This window comes from Fundulus heteroclitus, unplaced genomic scaffold, assembly GCF_011125445.2.
Source record: "Fundulus heteroclitus isolate FHET01 unplaced genomic scaffold, MU-UCD_Fhet_4.1 scaffold_98, whole genome shotgun sequence".
In the NCBI taxonomy this organism is placed as follows: domain Eukaryota; kingdom Metazoa; phylum Chordata; class Actinopteri; order Cyprinodontiformes; family Fundulidae; genus Fundulus; species Fundulus heteroclitus.
This window is the reverse complement of record NW_023397450.1, coordinates 747096-754163: the sequence shown is the minus strand read 5'-3', so window position 1 is coordinate 754163 and position 7068 is coordinate 747096. Positions and strand designations below refer to the sequence as shown.

General features: G+C 41.3%; 2 long non-coding RNA genes across 2 annotated transcripts; both read left to right on the top strand.

Moving 5' to 3' along the window:
- The first annotated feature begins 2722 nt into the window (after positions 1–2722).
- LOC118562589 lies at positions 2723–3935 on the top strand. Its single transcript, XR_004930681.1, has 4 exons — positions 2723–2775; positions 3373–3459; positions 3642–3677; positions 3902–3935. It is a non-coding gene; the product is annotated as an uncharacterized LOC118562589 (long non-coding RNA).
- Positions 3936–4019: 84 nt separating this feature from the next.
- On the top strand, positions 4020–5314 carry LOC118562588. The gene is made up of 3 exons (XR_004930680.1): positions 4020–4046; positions 4217–4288; positions 5168–5314. It is a non-coding gene; the product is annotated as an uncharacterized LOC118562588 (long non-coding RNA).
- The last annotated feature ends 1754 nt before the right edge of the window (positions 5315–7068 follow it).

Genomic DNA, 7068 nt, shown 5'->3' with positions numbered 1-7068 from the left:
TGGTGGATCCGGCTCCGGGGTCTGTTGCCCCCATCTGGGAGGAGTTTGGGAGGCCTACGGGTGGCCTACAGCAGCCGCTTGCGGCGCTCTTTGGGAGCTGCGTGTTGACGGACGTGGGTTACTGACCTGGTAGCTGTGCTGCCGCTGGGTGGGGCCGGTGTGGGTCTGGGGGTCTGGGGTCCCTGGGGCGCGCCGCCCTCGGGCGCGGGCCCCGGCGGGGCCTCGGGGGTTCCGGTTCCGGGGGGTGTGCTGCTTTTGGTGTGGGCCGGCGCGCGCCCGGGTGTCCGCCCCTGCACGGGGCCTCTGGTGCGCTGGGGGGCCTCGGGGCCCGTTGAGCTGGTAGGGGGGCGTCTGGTCGGGGGCCGGGGCCGGGGGTCGGGCACAAGCAGTCGTATAGTCGATTTGGGGTGACCCCCCCCCCCCCTTTGGTCAGTGTTGGATGTGAGTGTTATGTGGGAATGTGTGTACAGCGTCTTTTTTTTTTTTTTTTTTTTTTTTTTTTTTTCTCTGTGTGTGGCGAGTGGGGCACAAGGGAGGGAATGGGTGAATGAGTTTTTTTTTTTTTTTTTTTTTTTTTTTTCAGGTATGGGTGTGGTCCGCTCCCTCTCCCAAGAACATCTCAAGTCTCCGATAGGTGCGGAGCCCATCCCCCCACGTCCTGCCCTCCTCCACTTCGTTGGCGGGCGCCTTGGCCCCCTGGCGCATTAGTTGGCTTCGGGTTTGGGGCGGGTTCCCGGGCGTGCGCCGGCCCGCTCCTGGCGGCCTCTTCGCGGGGCCTGGCCCCCCGGGGGGCGGCCGGGGCCCTCGTCGCGGGGGCGGGGCGCCCCTGGGGCCTCTGGCCCTCAGGGCCCATGGCCGGGACCACTTCAGCGGGGCTGGCTGCCGGCGGAGCCCACGGGCTCGTCTCCGCGGCTCTTGAGGGCGTCGGCATTGCGGTGGCTGGGGGATTTCCTCGGGGTCGTCTCTGCTCCTTCCTTGGGGGGGGGGGTTGCAGATATCCTGTGTCGGCCCCTCCTGGGCGACCTGCTTTAGGGACCCCTTTGGGAGTCCGGGGCTACGGGTCCCCTGACGCCTGCCTCTGTGCTCGGGGAAGGTGGGTCTTCGGTTCTCCACAATCACTATCAAGCTATTTCTGGATAATCTTCACCTAAACTAGTGCACTTTCACATCTCCCACTGGTGCTGGGTCCCAGGTATTAAGTGTTCACTTATATACAGTAATCTTATAATTTATTTATTTATTTATTTATGTTGTGTCACTTTCTTTTTTCAAATATCACATTACACATGTCAGCTTACATAATAATATATATGATTTAGCAATGGCATCTAGGTGTTATTCGAGTGTATCTGTTGCTTTATGTCTGTTGGTTGTACTGTTCTTTTTGTGTCTCTTTCCAGGTGATGGAGCAGACAGAGGACATTTTATCATTCTCTTCCTTTTATCTCCTCTTTCTTTCACCTCTACTCTTTTTTTTTTTTCTCTTTTCTTTCACTTTTTGTTCTTCCTTTACTCTCCCATTGTCATGTCCATATAATTTGAAATTCTCCTTGCAGGAATCATAATAAAGCTATTTACAAGCATAAATCAAGTGGAGCACTATGGCGAAAGCTGTTTGCTCCACTTGTAAAAGCAAAATCTGTCGAGCTCCATCTGGCATTGAGATATCAATTCCTATTGCCATAGTGCTAGACAGGACACTGGGAAAAAAAAAAAAAAAAAAAAAAAAAAAAAAAAAAAAAAGAAAAAAAAAGAAATGAAGTTATAGAACGTTTGAATTTTGTTCTTCTCTCTGTCTCTCTGTCTCTTTTTCGTAGACAGCTGCTGAAGTTAGAAAACACCTGGACGAACAGATGTGGGAGAAAAGAAAGCTCGACCAAATGCAAAGAAATTTGCAGGAGTTGAGGAATGAACTCCAAACTCTTAAAAATGAAAATGAACGTCTGAAAGACATTATCATCAATCGTAAGTTTTTCTAATTTTATTATTATTAGCAGGGTTTTTTTAAGGAGATGGATTTTTTGGTGGCAGAGAAGTATAAACTTAAGAATTTTATGGGCTGAAACACATGTTTGGAAAAATAAATGCTATGTTGTTAGCTGGTGAGGTAGTGATAGTGCTCACATAGCCACTCATAAGATTCAAATTAGAATTAAAGCTGCAAGCAGCGATGGACGGGCCCTCGCACGTGCAGCTAGTCGGGGTGTGAGCCGGCCTAACGGTCTTGAAGACAACATAGACCTATTAGTATTTATATGTTGGGAGGAGGACACTACACAGTAAAACTTGACATTTTGTGGTGCCAGCAGGTGGCGCTATGGCAGTGGATGAATTCCCTTGAGGAATTTGAATTTGGGAGAAATTGTACAAAGAAAATTGTGTTCTGAAATAGGTTTCCTCTGCAGTGCCTTATCAATGGGCTAAGGGGGCTTGCATGCTCTTTCAAAGACTAAGTTGCTGGGTGCTATTTTGATTTGAGGATTGTAATTTATTCTTGGTATAACTTCTTTCTAGATATCCCTCAAATTAAAAATGACCTCGCCATTATTGCTCAAAAGGTAATTTCTTCTGATTGTCATTGTTTTTTAAAATTGTTTCTCAGGCAGAGCTGTAGAGAATTGTGATGTTGGGCTAATTTATAGTGTTAATTATTTCATGTATTTGCACTTTAATGTATTGAAGTGACTACCGTAACTTTATTTTTCTTTTATGGACAAGACTAGAAGGACTCCTGTGGAAGATCTTGATTCCTCCTTCTTGACTTTTGTGCAACCGGTGGGTAACCCCCTTGCATTTTTATTTATTTATTTAGTATACTGGTTACTTAAACAGCTGTATGGATTTGATTATTTTTCGCTGTCTACTTTCGCATGTAACTTTAATTTATTGACATGTTTAATGTTTTCCAAGCCCGTAAATAAGAATCTATTGGCTTCCTTGGATGAATAAAAATTGTTGTAGAGTTTTACTACCGTATTTTCTGGACTATAAGTTGCTCCGGAGTACAAGTCGCACCAGCCATTAAATGTATAATAAAGGGAAAAAAAACATATTTAAGTCGCACTGGAGTATAAGTAGCATTTTTTTGTTGTCGCTTTTGCGCGTGCATATAGTGAAATAACAGGTGCTCCGCTCTTCTACCCCCCCTCCCCCCCCACTCGTCCGCGCAAACCATGTCTTCTTCCCCCCGCTCCGCGCAAAGCTTGTCTTCTGTTTGGTGTGAAAATAACAGGTGTAATGATATACCGGTAAAAATGTGTAATAATTTCACACACAAGTCGCTCCAGAGTATAAGTCGCACCCCTGGCCAAACTATAAAAAAAACTGCGACTTATAGTCTGGAAAATACGGTATCTTTCTTTCTTCTCTAAGATTCCAGAAAGGAGATCGAGCACAGAGGAGACCGAGCCCTTTAAAAAGAGTCACATGGTGACTGAGCTCTTTGGAGAGACACCACAGGTGTGTGTAACCCTTTTATACCTCAGATTTTTCTGTACTTATTTTACTTAAGGCTCCAACTGAGCTATAAGGATTTTTCTATTGGGATAGTTAGTGGTAATATATAATTTACTTGCCCCACATGCATAAAATTGTTTGTTTTACAATTGTTGAATTTAACAATGTTTTTCTTCTTAAAAAAGACTGCATCAACAGCTGAGACCTCAGCAAAAACACAGGTGAATAACATATTATGTAGTAATACATATTATGTGCTTTGTAGAAGCCAATTAGTGTTATAAGTTTAGGGCAATGATTATTTTGTTTTATATCTTTATCATTAATCTGCATTTATAAAACCTAATTACTATTGGGAAACTAAGCATAAGAATCAATATGAAACATCAAAAGGTTTCTAAAAGTTGACAATAAATGAATATTGTGATTTGAAATTATTTTTTAGATTGAAGTTATAAAGGGCTCTGGAGTGTTTTGCCTGGCAGAAGCATGGAAAGCAGCCCGCCTTGCCACCTCTGCTACTGCCATGGTGCGGAATCTGCTAATGGGCACCTTTGTCCTGGAGACTTTACTGAAAAGCAACCTAAATGGTACAAAATAAAATGTTCCTAATCTCTTCTGTCTTGGAAAAAAAGTCAGTCATAGTCTGTGGAATTAATTATGACTGTTATGTTTAATAGCTCAAGAAAACATGATGTGTATATTAAAAAAAACAAAAACTCTTACTTTCTCCACCTTCATTTTGAAATATTATTTTAAGGTGGGAAGCCAACCAGAGGGGATGGGGAGCAGCTGGTCGCCCTTGACCAAATTAAAAAGGCAGCCATTATTGGTGAGTAAATGCATAATGCGTTGACAAGGGAAAACAAAACTTTAAAGACTTTATTTCACCACTTTAACCATAGCATACTTGTATCAATGTTTATCAGGCATCAACAGAGACTGTATAAGGTAGGGCACCCATTATTTTGACTGTATCTGCTTAGCACCTATAATACTAATTCATCGTTTGCTCACTTCTTGATCCTACCTTTTGTCTTCTTAAGCCACATTTCTGGGGTATTGCACTGTAAGGTGTGTTGTCCTCTATTTTGTAGGACATATAGTGTTGCAAATAACTTCATGGCATGTTGTCATCTGAAGGATTAATAAAAAAATCATATTCACCCCTCCTTCACCCTTAAACCATTCTGTGCTGTGTTTGTGCCTTAGTTTGTCTTTACCGGTAATGTATTTGCTTGATTTTAATGCGTATCTTATTTCTCATTGAGTAAACTTATCATGGCAGCTCGCCAGTGGAGTGGGTCAATGGGAGGCCATTGTAAAGTATTTTGGGTACGGTTGGGTGCAGGAAAAATGCTACAAAATTGCAGTTTATTGACAACGATATATGTTTACATGTGTAAAGTTTCTTACATCAGATTAAAAATTTGAGGGATTAGAAACTCTGAATCACTTTACATGTTAACAAATAATCCAAAGTGCATATGCATCAAGCCTTATTCAGAATAATAGCATGTGATGTTTCCAATCAGAATTCATTTTAGATTTAGAGTCCAATCAGAATCTTTCAATTGACATGTTTACATGACATATTTTTTATCATGGTGAGCCCTTTATCCAAAATATGTGTCCAATCGCAGCAAGCAGTAAGCATTTTGGGTTCCTGATGAAGTGGTATTTTAATATATATTTTTTTGGTCTTCTCTAGATGCTACATTGAAGAAGTGGCCAGCAGCCAGCCGAGGGCAGATAGGCACATCCATTAATTCAAAGCTCACAGAGCTGAGAAGATCCACAAGATAATTTCTTGGGGGGTATTTCTGTTACTTTTTTTTGTTCTTGTACTTTGATTGTTCTTAAGTTCATAAATAATGTTAAATTTCTGCATTTTGGGCTATTATTTATGTTGCCTAGTAGCTATGGATTTTTATAATTTTGCTAATGCATAGGTAAACAAGTGCATATATGTGTGGATTGATATAGATAAATGTATTAGCGGATATAGGTACATGTATGCACATGATCTACACATTTAGGTACATGCATGCACGGGTATAGGTACACATATAGGTACATGTATGCACGGATATAGATACACACATATATATATACATATATGTACATATAATATAGGAAAACGGCCAATTTTATATATTTACATATATGTGGTATTGCATATATGCACATATATGTACATATATGTACATATAATATAGGAAAACGGCCAATTTTATATATGTCACATATATTTAAAACCTATATCAAAACCTATATTAAAACATATATGTTTATATAGGTTCTTTCCATGTGGGTCAGACTAGCTGGGGTTATAAAGACCTCTGAATCTAACGAGTATTACCCTGTTTAGAATTCCTGTGAGACCTTTTCAGCTAGATTAGTAGGATACGATTGATCTACTAACCACCTCTGTCCTAGGACCACACCCTTCTGCAGTGGACAGTGTTATGTTCGTGTTTGACAATTACCAGCCTCTTGTATTGCTCACATTCTTTTATTAAAGTCTCCTTTCATGGATCTCCTCACACAGGTTTCTCACAGGTGTGTCATCAAGACTCTCTGCTTCTGTTGTCCTATTCTTTACATTTATGCATTCACATAAACTCATGATCGCCATCTAGTGGACCTAAACATAATTCATTCCATCATTACAGACAGGTCAGGCAACCTAGTAGCCTGAAGCCACCTGTTCCCCGTCCACCGCCCTAGTTAACGGTGGCTCCTACTTCTATTAATCGGCACTTGTTACACGATCAGTATTTTTTAAAGACTCAAAAGTCCCTAAAGGTGTTGTTTTAAAGTTTAGGCTACAGGCAACCTTTTAAGACCTCCAAAATATTTCTAGAACTATGCACCATGTCTGTTTTACAATCATGAGCCTATCTGACACTTGGACTGCACTAAAATAATCATCATTTCACTCATTTAATATATGAATGCTTGATCTTTTTAAGAAAGAAAAACAATCAGTCAAAACATGCAATTTAATAAAGAGAAAACAATCAATTTAAACACATAATTAAAGAGCTCTTTATGTTATGTTTTTTACGTAATACCTTTAATTTCCAAATTATCTCTTAATTTGTGAATGATAGAGAATATGGTTGAGCTCACCACACCACCGATTTTAGAGGTATTTTGACAAGGACCACGCTTCTGTTTTGGCCGAAAAAAGCGTCTGAGCGCCCAGAGAACAAGAAAGGCGAAGGGACTTCCCCTCCTGTTTCCCCTGCTATCCGACACCTGCGTACACCGAAGAGCATCCAAGGATGCCGCGGACTGGGAGTGCTCTGGGATTTTCCCCGGAGACAACACAAGTAAACGTGAATTTCCCCTTTTATTTCTCTTTTCACCTATAAGGTGGCATTCTTTGAGTGCCTGGGCAGAGAACCTATTAGGACTTAGTTTAATGCTTCTTACTCCAAGACGGAGTTGTTTTTATTTGCTGAATATTTTCTGTTTGTATGTGCATGCATTTTGAAAGTGATTTTGGCTGTGCTGATTTTGTGGTTCATAAGAGATTCCGCCGCGGGTCGCTTCTTCAACTCTTTCGCATCTTTTTCCCTCTCTCCTTGTTTCTATCTTTGCTGT